General features: G+C 50.3%; 1 protein-coding gene and 1 long non-coding RNA gene across 6 annotated transcripts in view; both read left to right on the forward strand.

The window, feature by feature from the left end:
• Window positions 1–19,733, forward strand: part of NAV2 (neuron navigator 2) — a 365,536-nt gene that overhangs the window by 51,535 nt on the left and 294,268 nt on the right. The gene's annotated exons all lie outside the window — the stretch shown is intronic.
• Window positions 1,931–8,386, forward strand: LOC118501313. Its single transcript, XR_004903947.1, has 2 exons — window positions 1,931–4,280; window positions 4,520–8,386. It is a non-coding gene; the product is annotated as an uncharacterized LOC118501313 (long non-coding RNA).

Raw genomic sequence — 19,733 nt, forward strand, 5'->3', positions numbered from 1 at the left:
CGTATGAAACAGTAATACCAACAGGAACCATAACTGTCCAGGGAGCACTGACCAGTTGCCAGACACCACGTCCAGTGTTCACACGGGGGTCCCACGTGAGCCTGGAGCCACTAGAGAGAGAGGCGATGTTATAATCCCCATGGAGAGGTGAAGTCGTAGGGCCTAAAGGACTGAAATGACTTGCCAGGCCACACAGCCAGCCAAGGTGGGGGAGAATCTGAACTCAAATGGTTTTTCTCCAGAGGACATTTGGGCCTCGAGGGCCTCTGGCGCAGATCTCCAGGCACCCAGCCTCGCCCCCCTTGGCTTTCTTGGGGAAGCAACAGACCCGCCACTATCTCTTGCCTGCAGACAGGTTCAGTCCCTGCCAATTGCTGAGAAGCTGCGGAGCTTTGACGCTGCTGTTTACCAACTCCCAGAGCCCGCGGTTCCAACGGGGACAGCGAATCCCCACCAGTCCTGGGAAACCGAGATGCCAGCGGCGAGCACAGGCTCCTGCGGAGTTTGGAGAGTGGCCACGTGTGGTGGAAGATTTCTCCCCAGGAAGGACCTCCCTCACAGCTGCTGAGTGGGTCCTGGAGAAACATTTCCTTGAGAAAGCGGAGGCAGGGAGACGACCTCTGAACTCAGGCTGTCGTTTCCCATCTTCCCGTCAGGGAGAAGAGGAGGAAAAGCGGTCTGCGCTCCCTGCCTGCAGCGCCCCCCTCAGGACAGCGCTAGGCTTGCAGCCCAGGGTGGTGTGCTCAGTTTGCCTAATATGATTCCCGTAAGTGGAGTCTGGGGACTTGGCCCACAGAAAGTGGGAGATGAGGGCTTCTGGGTGCCCCTCTGAGAATTCCTCAGGAGCCTTTTCAGATGGACGAGGGGGGTGAAACGACATGCAAAGGTAGAGGAGGAACTATTGAAAGAGTGGCGGCTTTTGTCCTAGGTAAGAGAAGGCCCAGGAAGCATGGGCACTGTGGAACGTCTGAAGGGCCGCCCTGAGGCAGGCCAGTTCCGGTGGCCTCCAGGGGGTCCAGGAAGGAGTGGCAGGGGATGGTGAAAGGGAACAGAGAGAAATGTTACAGAAATGCAGGGTAGCAGCTGGAGGCTTCCAGATGGGAAAGAACTGCCTTGGGGACAGTGAGCTGGCTGTCACTGCAGGGATTCAAGCAGAAGCAGGTGGCCCTCTTGGCAGGGGCCTTGCTCAGGTAGGGACCTGAATAGTTATTGCCAGCCCCCTCCTTGCCCTGGGTGGCCTGCTGGTTGCTGGGTGACACTGGCTGACAATGGGCCAGATGACTCCTGCTGGGGCTGACTATGCAACCTTTCTCAGGTAACATGATGCCGCAACATGGGTACAAAGCCCTTGCCCCTGGAGCCAGGGTTCTCGGTTGTTAGTTGACATCACAATGAGCTGCAGGGCTTGTGAAAACACAGACTAGTAGGACCCACCGAGTTGCTCATACAATAGGTCTGGGGTGGGGCCTGGGGACTTGCATATCTAACAGGTTCCCAGGTATTGGTGATGATGTTGGTCCGAGGACCACACTTTGAGAATCACTGCTTTAGAATACAGACCTACGAGGCTTGAAACCTTAGGTCTAAAGCTATGGGTTCAGAGGAACCCATGTGAGAATCCCAGCTGCGCCATTTATGAGATGTGTGATGACTGGCAAGGTACCTAACACCTCTGTGCTTTTGTACCTGTTCTGCAAAATGGAGACAGTACTACTTTAACAGAGTTGTGAGAATTGAAGACAACGATTTATGTGAAGAGCACAGACAGTGTGTGGGAATGCTAAGTATGCAAATAATATTTATTGATCTTAGGCTCACATTATGATTATGGTGTTATAATAATCATATTATGGTTATTATGATTGTTATTATGGTGTGAGTAATAATAACAACAGGCAGTGGCTCTTATTTTATTACTCACACCATAATAATATACAGAGTGAGAGAGAATGAAAGAGACAGAGAGAAAGAGAGAGAACAGCACAGATTTAAAGTGTAGATACTGCAGGTAAACAGAATTTAAGTCCAAGGGACGTCATTTACTAGCCCAATGCCTTGGGCAAGCTATTTGATTTTTCTGTGCCTGTTTTTCCCTCTGTACCAACTAATTCTCAAACCTGTATCATAAGGTTACTACAATGACTCACACATAATCATCAGTTACATACAGATGTCTCAGAATGGTACCTATAGAACATAGAAGATTCATTTGTGAAAGCATTATTACTTGTGGTATTATTTTCATTAATAATAATAATAATAAGTAAAGCCCTATTGTCTTGAGTAGCTGAGGAGAGGGGATTTGACTAGGCGCCCGTAGGGGTGAGAGCCAGCCTTGGCCCTCTCATTAAGCAGCTGTGCTGAACCTCTGTTTGGGCAGCACAGTGAACCTCCCCGTGCCTCAGTGTCCTTGCTGGGAAGATGGGATTATGCCAGCCATCTGGCTTAGTTCATTGACTAGTTTAAAGAGTAATCACCTGGGTACGTGACGCGAAAGTGCTTTGGCAAACTAATACCAGGCTGTCACGGGTTCTGGATGTCCACTTGTGGCTGGCTGGAGCGTGGCAGGGAGGGAGCTGCGGCAGGGCGCTGGCTGGGGAGAACCTCTCCAGTCGTTCTGCTTTGGGGTCTGAGGAAGGCCCAGGACTGCGAAGCCTGCGGGGCCCACGGCAGCAGTCTGGCTGACCTGTGTGGTTTCATGGGCCTGCACAGGAATCAAAAGCGAGTCATTAGCAGTGCTGGGAGTTTTCCTGGACTAAACAATGGCACCCTCATCCTGGGATTCCCCGGGTTGTCATCTGTTGACTTTGGAATAGGAGGTGACTGTGTGCACACACTGCCTCGGCTGGTGCCTCTCAGACACCTGTTTCCTCCTGTCTCCACCCTCATCTCACTCCCTGTGGACTGGACCCCGAGTGCCAGCCCCGCTCCTCACCCCAGCGGCCCTCAGCACAGACACCTCCTGGACTGGGAGAAGGGGGAGGCCCTCGAGTACACTGCATCTGCTGCCGGGTGTGCGTGCGTGCACATGTGTGTGTGTGCACGCGTGTGTGAAGCAATCTCTTGTGAGGGTCAGGATGCCTTACGAAAGTGGAATAAGTATACCCACTGCTTTTGTTCCAAAGGAAAAGTCTCCAAAGATCCCACCGGAGAATAACTTTTTGGCCCACTTCTAGGGTGTTTGTGTTCTTTTCCTTGCTCAATCATGGCAAAGTTCATTGAAAAAAGCAGCTGCATTCCCTATAGCAAGTTTATTAGGGAGGCGCTCAGGTTTTGAACAGTTCTGAGGAAGTGTAGCCCGCAGCCCCTTGGGGAAGCCGCTGCCTCTTAAATTGCTACCCTTAATCCCTGGTGACCAGAACTGGCCCAGAACGAAAGGGCTGATCCCACAGGGAAAATAAAATAAACAGAACCACACCATGCTCTCCCCCATCCAACCACAACCACCAAAAACAAAACAGAGCAGAGCTCAACAAATCAGCGCAACTCAGTGCGAGTTTGAGGGCAACTCCGTTCCAAACTGTTTCTCTGAATCATTCAGATGCAAAACCAGAACAGAGGACAAAAATTAGAAGCCATTTAACTTTTTAAAGCCTTTCAACAATAGCTATCTATATTTCCATGCCCACAATGCTATGGCAGAATTTTTAAAAATGTTTTGTTTTTGCCTTCAACAGTTTTATTTCACCTTAGGTGAACCCCTGGCCCAACCGAATGGGGCTTGATGAGCCTAAAATCAGTCTTTCAGCCACTTCCAAAAATGTCTGTACGGCCCCCACACCCTGACACTTAATGGGGTCAGCACTGGAGGTGCTGCTCCTTGGAGGGGGTGGGGAGGACAGAAGGCTGGCAGCGTGGAGGCTTTTCAAAGGGGGTCGGAGGTCACCCAGTGATTGCACAATTTCAACCCTTATCTGCCTCACTGAGGTGCTGGCAGGGAGGGGGCTGGAGGAGGAGCCCCCAGGCCTGGGATGTGGAAGAGAGCAAATAAATACCAGGGACGCCTGGCAACCCTCCCAGCTGAGGGGAAAGCGAGCCTGGTCTTCGAAGATGGGTCCTGGATTGCTTGGGACCTGTTTGGCAGCCTCGTGTAAGTTTAAAACCTCTTACCCTGAGGCTTTAAAGTTAGTCTTTAATTCTTCATTCATTCATCCTGAAACTTATTTCTTAACCTAAGCCCCTTTGGTGTTTGGGTGGGGCAGGGGTGGGGCGCTATAGAAAGACATAAGACAGTCCTCACTCTCCAAAAGCTCTCCTTCTAGTAATATTTAAAAGAAAAGGTCGGCCCTGGCTGGCATAGCTCAGTGGATTGAGCATGGGCTGCGAACCAAAGCATCGCAGGTTCGATTCGCAGTCAGGGCACATGCCTGGGTTGCAGGCCATGGCCCCCAGCAACCGCACATTAATGTTTCTCTCTCTCTCTCTCTCTCTCTCTCTCTCTCTCTCTCTCTCTCTCTCTCCCTCCCTTCCCTCTCTAAAAATAAATAAGTAAAGTCTTTAAAAAAAAAAAAAAGGAAAGGTCAAGTATCCCAATTCTCAGGAAACAAATGAATCTTTCGTCTAGAAAATTGGGTTTATTTTCAATACATTTTTTACAGTACAGTGGAAGGAGCTCTAACAGAGGACTCAGATTCTTCTGGAAAATTAGGGAGGGACTGGATGATCTTGAAATTCCCCAGACTCCCAGCATGTGGGATGTGTTACTTCTGTTTAATCACGCCAGCAGTAAGCCAGGCGCTAGTTCGGGTGTACAAAGATGAGTGAGATAGAGCACCTGTTCCTGAGCAATTTATAATCTGGGGCTAATGATACCAATAGCGGTACTAATGCCCATAACAGCAAACGAGATGACAGCTCCAAGAGGAGATGGGCTAGGCCGTTGAGAGACAGAAACGGAGTACTGGGGACCACGGAGGTGGGCGGGTGCGGGGGAATCTAAGAGAAGTTCATCGACACAGTTGATTTCACTCCGGGTCCAAAGATCAACAGGTTGGCCGAGAAGGAAAGGAGAAGCAGCACTGCGTGCTGAGCGAACAGCCTAGGCCAAGGTATTGGAGGTGTGACTGTGATGGCCTAGCCCAGGAGAGTGACCCACAGGGACATTGGGAGGGGCCACAGGAGGCGCTGCTCTACCCAGAAATTCTCCACCACGGCCTGACCCCTGTCGTTGGAAAGGAGAAAGCAAACTGTGTGAGGAGCCAGGAAGCAACAGCTTAAACCCTGCTCAGGGAACCTGCTAAAGGCAGCAGCGCTAGTGAGGTAGTGAGCGCACCAGGAGTTGCCAGTACGTGATCCTTTATATCTCCAGGAGAATGAAAAGGGGTGGGGGGAGGGAGAGAAATCCTTTGCTGGCCAGCCCAGCGGCTTTTCAGAGGCGTTTTCACTCATTTGTGGGCTTGTCAGTGTGACATTGTGTCTGCCCTCCTGAAAGCCATACATCTTACTTTGAAACCCTCCAATGGCCTTGGACCCCCTGAAGACCCCAGTGTTCCCAGGCTGACCTTTAGGCGGGGGGGGGCTCATGCCCCTCTGAGGCTGGTGGGGGGAAGATGCCACCTCCCGTGCTCAGGCCTTCTTGCCACTGGCTCGCTGACAAAAGTCCTTTCTTCACCAGGAAGGATTAGTGCTTTTTAAAAATGTGACTCTCGAGTTCTGAAAAGCCTGCTAGCTGTGTACTTCCACGGCCTTTTAATTTTCGTACATTTTCTTCCTCCACCTCCAAGGTCTCTGGGCCCTCCCGGAGTGGAAGGGGATTTGAAATAAGTCTTAAAGTCACGTGCAAAACTGTCTGCTCCCAGGGATGGCATTTCCGGGACTTCATTTCCTGTATGTAGTGTAACAGTGACACGGATGCTGCAGAGATAGGGGGTTAGGTGGGTGGGGCTGAGCCGTAGTTCTGGTGGGTGGTTTCTGAGCTGGTTGAGCACAGCCAATCCCTGTCCCTCTCGCAGTCTTTATCTGCAATATGGGAAAAGTGACCTTTCTTAGCATTGCTGTGATGAGTTTAAGTGAAAGGTGCCCTGTACCGCACTTAACGAATAGCTGCTAACTTGGCTAGGATTTTCATTTGATAAATGATGCTGAACTCTTCTGTGGTTTTACTATTCAAGCCCAGTCACTTGGGGAAAAAAGTAATGGGCTCCCTGTGTTAAGCTATCTTGCGTATTTGCACCCTCCGGGGTGGCACACAGCTTCTGGTCTTCCCTTCATCATGCTTGTGCCACGTAAAGGCTGCCGTTCCCCTTGTGTGGGGGGAGAGGCACCATCCTGCATTCGGGGTGCGCTAGAGAGCCCCCTTTTGTCAGGCGCTCCCCACAGCGTCTGAACTCTCTCCCCCATTAGTCACTGCTTGGCTGAAGGATCAGAAGGACCCCGGTTAAGCTGAAGCATGTTTGCTGGGAAACACATTAAGGCAGTAACAGCTGGACACAAATTAGTTTATCAGACTCGGGCTGGACTTGCAGAAGCTGGGGGTGAGAAGGAACTTTCCAGATCACGCATTAATAGGTGAGGGAACAGAGGTCTTCGGAGGGGCAGATCTTTGGGATGCCAGGCCTCAACCCTGGCTTTCTGGCCCGAATCTCCTCCCCTCTTTGTTCTGCCTCGAGGAGCAAGATAGATACTCCAACTCTCATTCAGGAGATATTTATCACGTGCCTCCCGCACGCAGCTGGGCAAGTGCTGAAAATTCAGGGAAGCATGAGTAGGGAACACGGATGAGGGAATATGCAAAATGCTGGTCGACATGGGACAGATCTCATGATGCTGGGGATAGAAGGGTCTGGAACATAAGATACTTGAGCAGCAAAGGGCAGACCCGGGCTCTGGGGTGTCAGTGCCACCAGGAGTTGCACGACATCAGGATCTAGGGCCCTATCACGTGGCTACCAAGACAGTGTAAGAAAGGTCACCCTCAGGGTTCTGGGCTAAGAGGGAGGTGGGGTGGGGTGGGGGTCACTGCCTGCAGGGGTCAGCGCCGCATTGTCAGGCCCAGGGGATGGGTCAGAAAGCCGTGAGCTGAAAAAAGAGGCCCACACTGGGAGGAACCAGAGCACACTTCGGGGCAGACCTCCGCAAGCATTGTTCCCACCACTTTGTCCCACGTGGTTGACGCAGACTGATCTCTTTCCCTTAATTCACATCAAAGGCCTCGGTGGAAGATCACAAAAATGGGGGGAAGGAGAAGAGAGGCCCTGGGAGAGGCGACTTGATGAATAGCTTTCCAAGGTGTGGGAGGCTTCCAGGAGCCACTTCTGTCTGAAAATCTGCAGCGTCCTGACGCCTGCTGGTGTGAACTCATAGCCGTTACCCCATTGGGGACACCCCCTGCATCCGTGGATTACTGGTGATATCAGTCACCTTTTCCATATGCCGCTCCTTACTCCGGTCCTCCGCAGAGAATGCTGCTGCATGGTTCCAATAGCCTTCTAACTGGTCATCCTCCCTCCAGCCTCCACCTTTTCAAAGCTGTTCTTTTGCTGTTACTGGAGAGATCCTCTAATCTAATCACTCCCAAGAATTAAGAGTAGAATCCCCTTTTCAGGGACTTAGCCTGCTCCAGCCTAACAAACAACCCCATTTCCTGCCACTTGATCCCTACACTCTGATCACACAGAGCCTGCCATCGCCCCTCCGCACCTTTGCACGCACTATTCCACCTTCCTGGGGTGCATTCCTCCTCCTGTGGAGTCTGCCTTCCCCCTTCCAGACGCAGGGCAGTGTCACTTCTGTGAGGCTCTTCCAGGCTTCCCAGTCTGGGTCATATCTCTTCTCTTTGTGGCCCAGCTGTATACTGCACAGACCCTCTCTTGTGGCACCTGTCACGCTGCTTTGCAACCGTTGGTATATATGTCCATCTTCTAATAGACTGTGTGTGTGCACGGTAGGGGCGTGCGCGCACACACCACACACGTTAGAGACAGACTCCTTTCTGATTTTCAGTGCCCAGCCTGGAGCCAGGTAAATGCATCTTGGCAGATGCTCAAGGAGTGTCTGTGAAATGACCTAGCACACACAAAGTGTGAAGGTGCGAGGTCTGAAAGGCAAGGCCACAGAGCTATTCCCTTTACTTAAGGCCGAGGGAGATGCATGCCCTTTCTGCCCCACCCTACCCTTCCTCCTTGCACTGGGAATGGTGTTTCCCATCTTTGACCTGCAGAGGTTCTGACTGGGAACTAATTCAGTGACTTCCTGGAGATGTACAGTTTCTGATCTTTTGGATATCCTAGAGAATATGATAAACCTGTAGATGCTTCCCCAGAAAATGCGCCCACACCCAGTCTCACAGCCTTTTCACAGGTTTCTGGACTCCACACCCTCCCACCTAGCCTCAAGGACCCCTGGCTTAAAACAGCTACAATAGAGAGATTGTGTTTTACTCTCTAGGCCGATAAGATTTTGTCAGACTTTATTTTCAGAAGAAAAAGTTATCTTAGAATCCGTTTTCCAAGTACATAAGATATTTCAACATGGAATATGCCTTTTCAAATGACGTATGTTTTCAAACGTTCTCTTTTTCTGTTCCCCTAGGATGTGCCCCTTTCCGTGAGGCAGCGAATATCACTGCCTGTGTTTCGCTCTCCAGAAATACGTGCACTGATGTACATAACAGGGTCTCCTGCAGTCGTTCAGTGTGGGTCGGGGCCCCAGGCAGGATGTGGGATGTGCTGCCTGGGTCTGGCTCAGTCCTCACTGCAGAGGAAGCGGCAGGAACTTAGAGGAGGACGTTGTCGACAGGCTTTCATTTGGGAAACATTTACTGAGCTTGCACCATGCACCATACACTCTTCCAGGCACTTGGGGACCCGGTTGGGGTGGGGGGCTGGGCAATGGCGAACAAAATAGACAAGATCCCTGTTTTTGTAGGGTTTATAGCCTAATGGGACAAGGCAGAAAATATACAAGGATACAAGTTAACGAAGTTTACACAGTGAGCAGAACAAGGAAGGGAAGACCACAGTGACAGAATGGAAGAGGGTGGAAAAGAGAAGACTGCGACATTAAAAATCACCAGTCTCTCTGAAGGCGTGGCATGGGAACTGAGACCATCGGCAGGTGTAAGAGGAACAGGGCCAGGCTGGGGGGATGTCCAGTGCAAAGATCCTGATGAGGGAAGGATTTTCATGTGTTTGAAAAAAAAAAAAAAGGAAGAAAGCTACTGTAGTTGAGGACCTCTGGAAGGTCACTGTCAGATAAGGGCCAGGGCGGGGGGGAGTGTGGGACAGCAAGTTGTAGAGGTCATAGAAACAATTTGGGATTTTCCAACTATGAAGGGAAGCCAAATCCTGAGAGCTTTAGGTAGGGCAACATTTTGATCTAACTGGCATTTTTAAAGATCACTTTTAAAAGATTTAGGACCCATTTTCTCACTTCTCATTTTGAACAGTTTTGATTGCTGAAATGAATGTGTAATGTGGCATTTCCCTGAGTTATCCTGGGTGTCTATCAGCAGGAGGCAGCCAGGGTTTCCATCCGTTTCCATTCCAAGATACCACTGCCGAGCAAATCAGAGACAAGGTCTGGGTGGCCACTGCCATCTTGCTTGGGAGAGCTAAAGAATTCCTAAGCCTTTTCAAGGGTACTGAAAGACTTGCTAGGGACCCCCCCTGGAGCTCACTGACAGATTAGGGGATGCTGGACCTAGACCAAGGCTTGGGCAGGAAGGAGAGGAGGGCCAAGTCCCTAGAAAGAGCCTGTGGCAGGCGGGGGCGGCAGAGTCGGAAACAAAGGCCATACAGCCTCTTCCCCTGTGTCGCCTCCCCCTCCTGGTGTGAGGGCCACGGTGTTTTTTTCTATCTGCAGCGGTAGCAGCAGCCAGGTGTGTTTGAAAACACTGTAGCTCCATCCTTCCCGTAGCAGGAAATACATGTTGCTGGCGGGGGCGGGGTGTCTGAAGTGGGGTGGGGGGGGGCGGTGTAGAGACAGTGGTGACGGTGCATCCATCCTGAAGTCAAAATTCCAGCTGCTGCGGGGGCGGCGGCCCAGGGGTGGCCACTGGTGCACAACTTGGGTGAGTTCCGTGCAGAAAGAAATACAGACGAGCACCCGTGGGGACAGACATGAGTTGTGTCTGAGCTAAGGACTCACGATGACCCAGGAGCAACAAACTGTGGTCGGGTCCCCGCAGCCCCGCCCCCCCCCCCCCATCACTGCTCCCCTCATCACCGCCCCCTCCCATTTATGCCTCAGGCTGCCCCACCTACCCACGCCCTCCCTGAAAGAGTTAAGTACCTCTCCCCTCCAACCTTTTCTCCCCCTTACTCCGCCCCTCCCCTGGGGTTAGCCTGCCCCTCCAAGCCGTGAGGATCAAGCAGGGCGGCCCACAGGCTGCGAGGGGGCAGGGAGCAGCCACCCGACCCCCCCCTGCACCGCGGCCCCAGCGGCCTCCGCGCTGCGACGCGCGGGCGCTGGGACGCAGGGGGAGTTGTTTGATTTGGCCAGGCAGGGAGGCCGGCCGGGAGCGAGTGAGGAAGGCAGGGGAGCAGGCAGCGCAGGCGGACACGGCCCGAGGCAGGGGCCAGACGGCTTAGGTACAAGGGATGCCCGTGGGGCCGGGGCTGAGAGGAGAATTCTTCGGAACAGGACCCAACCTGCTGGGCTCCCAGGCAGGTGCTTCGGCCCCCTCCGCCCTCCCCCCACCCTTATTCCTCTTCCCTTCCCTCCTCGCCCTGAAGTAAGATGAGCGTGATGCTGTGGCGCTGGGAACAGAATAACACCACCATGAAGCTGGTAAGGGTAGACTGCAGACCCCACTCTCGGGGTGCTCCTCTACTTTGTATCCCCTGCCCCACCCCCGCATCCTCATTAGGGATCCTCTTCTATGATGGAAAGCCCCTGAAATACACTCCGTACTTGGTATTTCCCTTATTGTTTTGAAGATGGTTTTCAGGTTTTCTTTTTTTCTTTTTAAACCTGGAAAGTCGGTGTGTGTGTGTGAGTGAGCGTGAGCAACTGAAGGAGGTGTGGGAAAGGGCTGCGTTTATCTCCGAGTCCCTTCCACCTACGGACTCCTGGGGCTCTTGGGGGCTGCAAATGCTGGCGGTAGTCTCCTGCTAGTAGATCTGGTCCGGGATCTCCTCTGTCTCTCCCCTTCTAACCCCCCTCCCTGCTGTATTTTGATACTTCTGGGATGCATGCTGGTATTGATCTCTCCTAAGGTTTGGTTTGTTTGCCACGGGCGGGGGGGCGGTGCAGAATCGTGAGCCCAGTTTGAATGAGCACCACTCCGCTTCTCACGCCTCTCACAATGGCTTAGTTTTCTTTCAAGCTCGCAAGAACCATCTAGGCAGCAGGTACTTTTTCCCTCCTCCGTTTTCAAAAATAAACGCCCAGCCCATCACTCTGGGAGGGCTGAGGAGAGGAGCGGTTTCCTCTGCCCCAGCAGCTGAGCTGTTTCTCCATCCCGGGGACAAAATGTGATCTGAAGCCTTTTCTCTGGGTTTTTCTTTTGTGATTTGTTTTGTATCTGATGGTGTCAACTGGGGGGACCTTAATTTCCCATCGAAAGCCAGTCAGAGCTGTGGCCAAGTCCTTTACTCCTTTGGATGTCAGTTTCCTTTCTAGTAAAGGGGCAAGTTCTCACCCTGTAGCTGCTGCAGGATAAGAAACCATTATTTGTAGGTTTCCTGGCACATAATAAGGACACAAACTGGAATTAATACTCATTGGGGTGAAATTATTAAAGATGCTGCAAAAAACCAAACCCATAGCAGCTGCATTGTAGTCCAAGATGCTAAATGAACCTAAGCCGCTTCTTCATATAATGAACTTATTTGTTGGAAAAACGGCACCTTGCTTTTCATACTTCTTGTGTTATGTTTGGCCTAACTTGAAGCTACTATTTTACAACTTTGTTTAATGTGCTGTAACATTAGCAGACGGTATGCACCTTTGCTGCACTATGTCAGGACTCCAGCTCCCTAATCCTTTCCTGGAATCTCTCTGCAACCAGACCATTGCGGGAGAGCCCAGTTTTCGCAGTTTTCTCTCCAAGCTGCACCTGATTTGCTACTCCGAGACACAGCACAGGAAAGTTGGGTCCATGTCTGGGCTGGGTAACATCATGCTGCTCCACCTAAATGGTTTGAAGAAAAAAAGGAGAGAATTATTGCCCAGAGAGGGAAATGGGGAACATCCCAGGGGACAGTTTCTGGAGCTTGGTGGCAGGTGGTTATGGTAAGGGCTGAGATGCCCTCACTGCTCCAGTGTTGTTGCCCTTTTAGCCTATGAAGGGAGTGTTCCCCAATGTGGGTCAAAGGTCAGCCTTTATAGGGTCTGTCTGGGTCTTTAGACCTGAGTCTCACTTTTCAAATTAACTATGAGGACCACCCAAGGTAGTGGTGGTCTACCAAAGTACCCCCCTCCCAGGTAGGGGAGGGGCTGGAGGAGCTTGAGCAATCTGGAAGGCCTGGGGGAGGCAGCAGTACATGGTCCTGCGCACCTCACTGCTCCCAGGCCACGGGCAGGAAGAGGTGCATCTTGACATTCAGAGGGCCTCTGCTATGCTCAAGGATGGGCCTCAGCTTTTCTGCAGAACCCTGGAAACCACAGGTTAGTCGTTACATCATCAGTTTGCTTTTTGTGTCTTCGCTTACTGATTGGCTGATTTAGCAGTTAGTTGTGTGTCCTCACCCTGAGGAGCCCAGTTCTGGTGGGAGACCGTGCTGGGTGGGAGAGGCTTTGCACTCGGGATTCTTGGTTTGAATTCCAGCCTTGCCACTTACTCATCTCTGAATCAGTTTTCCACTTCCATAAAAGAGGCTTTTACAGCCTTCTTTCCAGGTTGTGAAAAGATGAGAATGTAGAAGCAGGATCCAGCTCAGAGCCTGGATCCGAGATGAGTTATAGGTGAGAACAAGAGTTGTCGGTAGTATTTTCTTCAAAGGTAAATGGGACTCGATCTCTGTCCTGCTCTCCATTGTGCTGTTGGGTGAATGGTTTCTTCTCCTAATGAGCTCGGGGGCAACAAACCTCTCTTACCTTTGAATCATTAGTGGCCCTCCGTAGGAAAGAGCTTTCTGGGAACATCTTGGAAGTCAATTGTGTGTGAATAACTGACCCAGAATGGGGCCTGGGGCCAGAGGTAGGTGCCTGAACTTTTATCACTGAAGCAGTTCACTAAACATGAAGTCATTTAACCCCCAGCTTGAAACTTCACTGTTCTGATTGAATAGTGGAACCAGAGTCTTTGTTTCATGCTCTATTTTAAGGCTAATTGGATCAAAATTAGGCCAAAAGTAATTGAAAGCAAAACTTGCATCTTTGTGTGTTACATCTGCAGGGGCATGTGAGAAAGGCACCTGCCCAGCTGGGGTAGAAGGCAGTAGCTGGTCAATCTGATTTCTGCTCAAATCCCTTCCGACAGAGTCATGGGGCCTTTGATGAACATGAGAGGAGGGGACCGCTCAGGCCTGAGTGCCCACCAGGAGGGGGTAAGCTTGGGGCCTGGCTCCGGGGCCTGATGTGGGTGGTTCTGACACCCTCATCACCCCCACTTTCCTTCTAGCACAGTCTTTCAGATTGCAGAGGGCAAGGAGGAACAGTGAGGCCACTTCTGGAGCAGCTTGTGTCCTCTGGGAAGTGGCAGAACCAAACTACAGGGGGAGAAGAGGCACTGGGAGAGGCTACCCTTGCAGTCTCACTGACTCGGCACCCAGGCTGTCCAGCTAGAGAGCCTCGGTCACAGCTTAGTTGAGGAGCTGCTACCTGTGTGACATGGGGCCAGTTGCACAGCCTCCTCCAGCTTTGGCTTCCTTGTCTGTAAATGGGTACCACAGTACCTCACAGAGTTACAGAGAATTAGAAAAAAGTGTGCAGCCCCAGCCTGTGTGGCTCAGTTGGTTGGAAGTTGTCCTGCAGAGCAGAAGGTTGCTGGTTCAGTTCCTAGTTGGAGCACATGCCCGGGTTTTGAGTCTGGTCCACAGTCAGGGTGCGTATGAAAGGCAGCAGATCGATGTTTCTTTCTCATGTTGATGCTTCTGTCTCTCTATTTCTCCCTCCCTGTCTCTTTCTCTAAAACATAAAATGAAGAAAGCATGCATCAGGCTTGGAGCTTGGTGTCCAGCAGTGGATGGGTAGCTCTTGTGATTATAATACAGTCCAGGAGTGTGTGCTGTCTCCGTGCTTGGAGAAGAGAATCAACAGAAATACTTACGACATTAACAATGCTGAGTTCTGGGAGAGAACCAGGGATATATTTTTTTTTTGTCTGTACTTTTTTTTATAGTCCAAATTTTCTACAATGACCATATATTACATTTATCATCAAGGAAAGATAAAAACATTACTCTTAAAATAACATAATATTAGTCATATCATAGCTAATGTGTATTGCGCCTTTACTTTGAACTCTGTTCCATTTCATCCTCACTGTACCCCTATGAAGTAGAAACTATTATTATCCCCATTATTCAGATGAGGACATTACAGACAGTTGAGTGGCTTGCCTAAGATTCCAGGGCTGGTAACTTGCAGAACCTCTGTTTTGTCTGATGGCAAATGCTAGGCTTTGAACTGCTGTATTGTGAAGCTCAGGGTGCCTCCGGGAGAGAAGCAGGGCCTCTGCTGAGCTAGGTACATGTGAGTGTGCGGTGCACAGGTCTGCTTACTGCCCACGCTCCTGTCAGCCAGGGGCCCCTGCGGTCACGGGGATGCTGAGTGAGGCGGAGAGCAAAGGGAACACAGGGATGGGGGCTGGCTTGGGTCGTCACCCTGCAGTGTCCTGGAAAACAGATATGAGGCCCTTTCTCAAAATGAAGGAGAAAGTGGCTCTGAATGGAGAATAATTGAGAATAATGATGGTGAGGGGATGTGCCTCTGACCTTTGAACTTCCCCTCCGAGAAGCATTGGTCCAAGACCCCCTGGGCCCATCTTGGGCCAGGCTAACAAGCAGATTAAAAGAGGTTGGTGGGTTAGAGGGCCCCGCCTGCCTTTCTGCGGTTATAATGTGCCCTCCCAAAGGTAAGGGTGCCGTGCACGTGGTGGCGCTCCTGCAGACACGGGGTCTGTGTTTCAAATCCTGTGGTCCGTCACTTCTCATTCATCTTTGTGTACACAGACTGATTCTCCTCTTAACAATTTCTGCCTTTTTTCTTTAAAAAATATTTTATATATTTCTTTTTAGAGAGAGGGGAAGGGAAGGAGAAAGAAAGAGAAACATCAATATGTGGTTGCCCTGCCGTGCCCCCTACTGGGGGCCTGACCTGGCCCGCAACCCAGGCATGTGCCCCGACTGGGAATTGAACCAGAGACCCTTTGGTTCACAGGCTGGCGCTTAGTCCACTGAGCCACACCAGCCAGGGCTCTGCCTTTTTTCTGAATAAAGCTGTTGACCATTCATCTGAAGGTACTCCCCTCTTCTGCTGGAAAATATCAGTCATTGCCATTCCCAGGGACTTCTAGAACTTTCTCCTGTTTTCTGCTCATTATAACTGGCATAGATTTTACCATCTACCAGGTACTGAAACCATTGTTTGTTTTCTGTCAATTCTAAACATCTCAAGGGCAAGAAATTCCATCCTTTATTGGAGAAACCAGGTTGAAATAGACAGGAATGTTTCCATACGCATTTCTATTGCGGGTAATGAGGCATCGTAGCCTTGCTCTGTGTTTCTGAAACCAAAGCATGTGAGGAAGGTTTTGACTCTGGTTAACGACTGGGAAAGTAAAGAACAGACTATTAGGAGAGGAGGAAAGGAAACCGCAGAAATTAGTAAGTGACTTCCTTTGCAGGACATTTTGAGGGAACACATTTTTCTTCATTTTTGTGTCAATAGATGTAGAGATTTATAATTGGTCCCTCCGGGGACTTACCGGTGCTCACATTACTTATACAATTATTTTTGTATGAAGCCAGCTTGGGCCAGCCACCCAGAAGGCATGTGGCTAAGCTTTCCTTCAGGGTCTCTGGCCTCTCCAGTGTATGTGGACCAGACTGCCACCCACCATCCAGCTTTAAACATAGGGCTCCTGGCTGGGCGACACAGGGGCTGTTCCTGAGGGTTGTTCTCTTTGACTCCGATGTTGCAAACGTGCGGGTGCTGACATCATCGGAGTAGCAGCCGTGGAGGTGGAGAGGCTGTGGAAAGAACCCGACCTACCACTGAGAATGGGTGATAGGGTGAGGGGTTAGAGTGAGTTGAAAGATATTGTTTATGAACAGGGTAATGAGAGGATGTGATGGAGATATTTGGGAGGTCTAGGAGGTAGGAAAGGATTTTCTAGCTACCAAAGCTACTATCTACGTCTGGTCCTAATACTGTGGTGTGGGACAAGGGTAAGCACCCGCATTACACATTGTCCTTGTCATAGTGAGAGAAGGGCTGTGTGCTCACAAGGAACAAGATAGGACCCAAGACACAGATATACCTGTGGGGAGGGAGGTGCTTTAAACAGGGATTTACCAGCTCAGTAGGTGCCCTGGGCTCAGGGGGCTGTGGCTCTGCAGTGGGCCCGGTGGGTGAGCCTTGATCCACAGTTGCAGCTCCTGCCAGCTTGCTCTGGCTTCGTCACTGATGTGAGTTTCAAGAATCAAGACCGCAAACTGCACCATTCCTGGTCAGAAACTCTTGGTGGAATCCTGCTCCCTAGGGGGTGAAGCCCGATTCCTCCATGGCGTTCAAGGCCTTCTGGGCGACAGCGGTGCTTTAAATCCCCCTCTGCAGGGCTGACGCACAGAAGCCACTTGTGCCCATCGGCATGGTCAGCCCTGTGCTGTCTCCCTTTCCCTGCTCCCTGGGACCAAATGCTTCTTCCATCCGCCTGTGTACACCCCTCTTCCAAAGCTTGATTCAAGATCCCTTTCTTGTAAGAAGGCCTGGCTGACCACGCCTCCTCCTGGGAGCTCTCCTTGGCAGTCGTGCTAGCCCGACTGTAATCCCAGAGTGAGCTAAGTCCTGCGCTGCTCATGGGTGTGCTGTGTTTGTTCTGCCACACTCAGAGTCGTGGGTGGACAGTCACCCTCCCTCCCCTCTCAGCTCTGCCACCAACTGTGTGTGTGCCCTTGGGAGGGTGTCATCTCTCTGAGGCTCTGTGTCTTCATTTGTAAAACGATGGTGATCACTCTTCCAAATTTGGGGTTGCTTGATAAAATAGGCATAGTAAACGCTCAAAAAATGTCAGCTATTGTTACAAAAATGATGATGCAGTCATTCATTCAACAAATATTTATGAAATGTACTACTTACGGAGGCTACGCTAGTAAACAAAAAAGAATTTTTGCCTGCATGGAACTTATGTTTTAGTGAAGGAAACAGATGATAAGCCAAATCTGTTATTACTTTTTTGTAAAGGTGAATGTTATGGAGAAAAATAGAGCAGGGTGAGGAGACTAGGGAGGCTCGGAGAGGTCGCTGTTCCATATGGGGCGGTTAAAGAAGGCCTCACTGCAACTGTGACTTAGTTGTGCAATAGTAATTACCATCATTATCACTCCTCAGGAGGCATTATAAGGAAGTGACTGTGTAATTCATTATCCAAACCTGGACACTGCTGAGAGTGAAAGGGGTGCCATTAATAATCAATCATACTGGGTTATAGGCATTCCTGTCCTGGGCAAAGCGAGATGCCTTCATGCTTACACTTGGTTATTTCAAGTTAGACATCAGCTAAAACACAGTATAGTGCCAGACAGACCTGGATTCAGATCCTGGGCTTTGCCACCTGCTAGCTGTGAGATCTTGGGCAAATCATTTAATCTCTTTGCCCCTTAGTTCCCATGTTTGTTATGCCTATCCTATCGATAGGGGTTTTATGAGAATTCAATGAGAATAATGCAAGTAAAGCTTTCAGTGAAGAACCTGACTCATTAGCAGTCAATAAAAATCCATCATCATCATCATCATCATCATCATCATCAGTTCAAGGGCAAAAATTATTCTTTTTCGTATCTTTCTCTGTGCCTGGGAGGGGGGTTAAGGTGCCTCCATAAAGTAAGGGTTGGAAATTCAGCTGAGCACTGGACTTGGGAGATGAGGTGACTGGGTCCGCCAAGTATTTGCATCCATCTGTAATTATAGAAGGTAAGACTCACACAGTGTTGGAATGCTGGACTCAAAGGTTGGGAGGGGCACTTCATGCTGGGGCAGCCGCAGCGAGAGCTGGACAGTAGAGTCAGGACTAACAATCTGGGGATGTTAGTTGAGGAAGGGGCCCCATTTATAGTGGCCCCAACAGTCCACAGTGGAGGACCCAGAGAGATGAAATGACCCGCTCAGGGCCTCATGGCCTTTCACCAGTTTTAATGCATCTGCTGCTACACATCCTGCAAGTTGGTGTAACAAAGATTATAAAGAGCAAGGAGCGAGCACTTAGCATTCCACCTGGAAAAGCCATGTTTCTTTGGAAATGGGCCGCGGATGACGTAACCCTGCCCTATCCCATTACCCGGTACGCAGCTAATCTTTGCACGAAACTTGTTTTGGTGAAACTTGAGCCTGGAGAAGCCAAGGAAAGTATATTACTTTCTCATTGTTGAATGCCTCCTAGACTTGGGCTAACATTTAATCTAAAGAGTAAGGTGATATTTCCTGAGATAGCAATGAGTTCATGTTTTGAAATTAAATGAAGTGAGTTTATCGCATTGGTTGGCTTTTTTTTTTTTAAGTGCTAACTACAATAGTAAATGTTCTCTCTAAAAAGTGATGTCTGGCTGCCGTATGGGGAGGAGCAGGGAGCCATAGACAAGGTAGTTTTCAGTCCTCAGAAGTTGTCTCACTGCCTCTTTTGTTAGGTACTGTTCCAGAGCGAGCTCTGTTTTGGTTTAAGGGGACCTCTATTTGAATAAACAGATTTCTGACCCAGAGCCATTTGGGGACCGCAAGGTTTACCTTACTTTATGTTTCCTGAGCACCTGGTGCACACGCTCTCTTCCTCTCTCCTTCCCAAGATGCTTATCGCCCAGTAAAGGATGGCTGCACACCTACCTCACACTAGGTAAGCGGGAAAAAAGTTCTATTCATGGACCTTCTCAGATAGCAAATGGGTCAAAAAGAAAAAGAGCATGTACATAATCAGATAATGCTAAGAATTTGGAGTTGGGTGCATTATTCTTTTCATGTAATTCCTGGGAGTGTTCTATAAGAACTAAAACAGACTTCTCCAGGGAGACCATCAGAGTTTCAAGGTCATCTGTGGTGCAGTTCCAAGGTGTTTTAGCTGCTAAGCCCTATGGACTGTGTCTGCATAGTAGCCATTGTGGGTAAACGACCCCCTTTCCCTTGCTGCCACTGTGCTTTTGACTGACTTTGACTCTGCACAGGGAGCAGACGCCCGCTACAGCATAAACCCCAGGAGGGCAGCATCCGAGTCTCCATCACCTTTGCATTCCCCAGAACCCACCCAGGACCTGGCACACGCTGTGTGCTCCATGAATGGGGCAGCTCTAAAGTCACAATTCTATTTTTCAACATAATGCAAAGTTGAATCGCATGAAATGTAGTGGTTTATTGTGAGGTGAATAATGTAACTGGGGTGAGTCTGAGTGGTTGCTGGCAGGGGGTCCTGGGTTCCCTCTGTGGGTTCCATATCTGTTTTGGTTCGGGCAGCAGCTTGTTTCCTGCCCAGTAGAGGTCCGCTCCAGGTTTAGTGTTGCTAGAGTGTTCGGGGACTCTGTAGCTGCTGGGAGATCCATGACAGTGAACATTGTTTGGGAGTTGTCCTGTGTGGTGGCTTCTGGGTGGTTCCCCAGGCACACTGAGCCTGGGGAATACAAAGAGATCCACCTCGTACCTGCCAA

Source organism: Phyllostomus discolor, chromosome 6 (assembly GCF_004126475.2).
Source record: "Phyllostomus discolor isolate MPI-MPIP mPhyDis1 chromosome 6, mPhyDis1.pri.v3, whole genome shotgun sequence".
NCBI lineage: Eukaryota > Metazoa > Chordata > Mammalia > Chiroptera > Phyllostomidae > Phyllostomus > Phyllostomus discolor.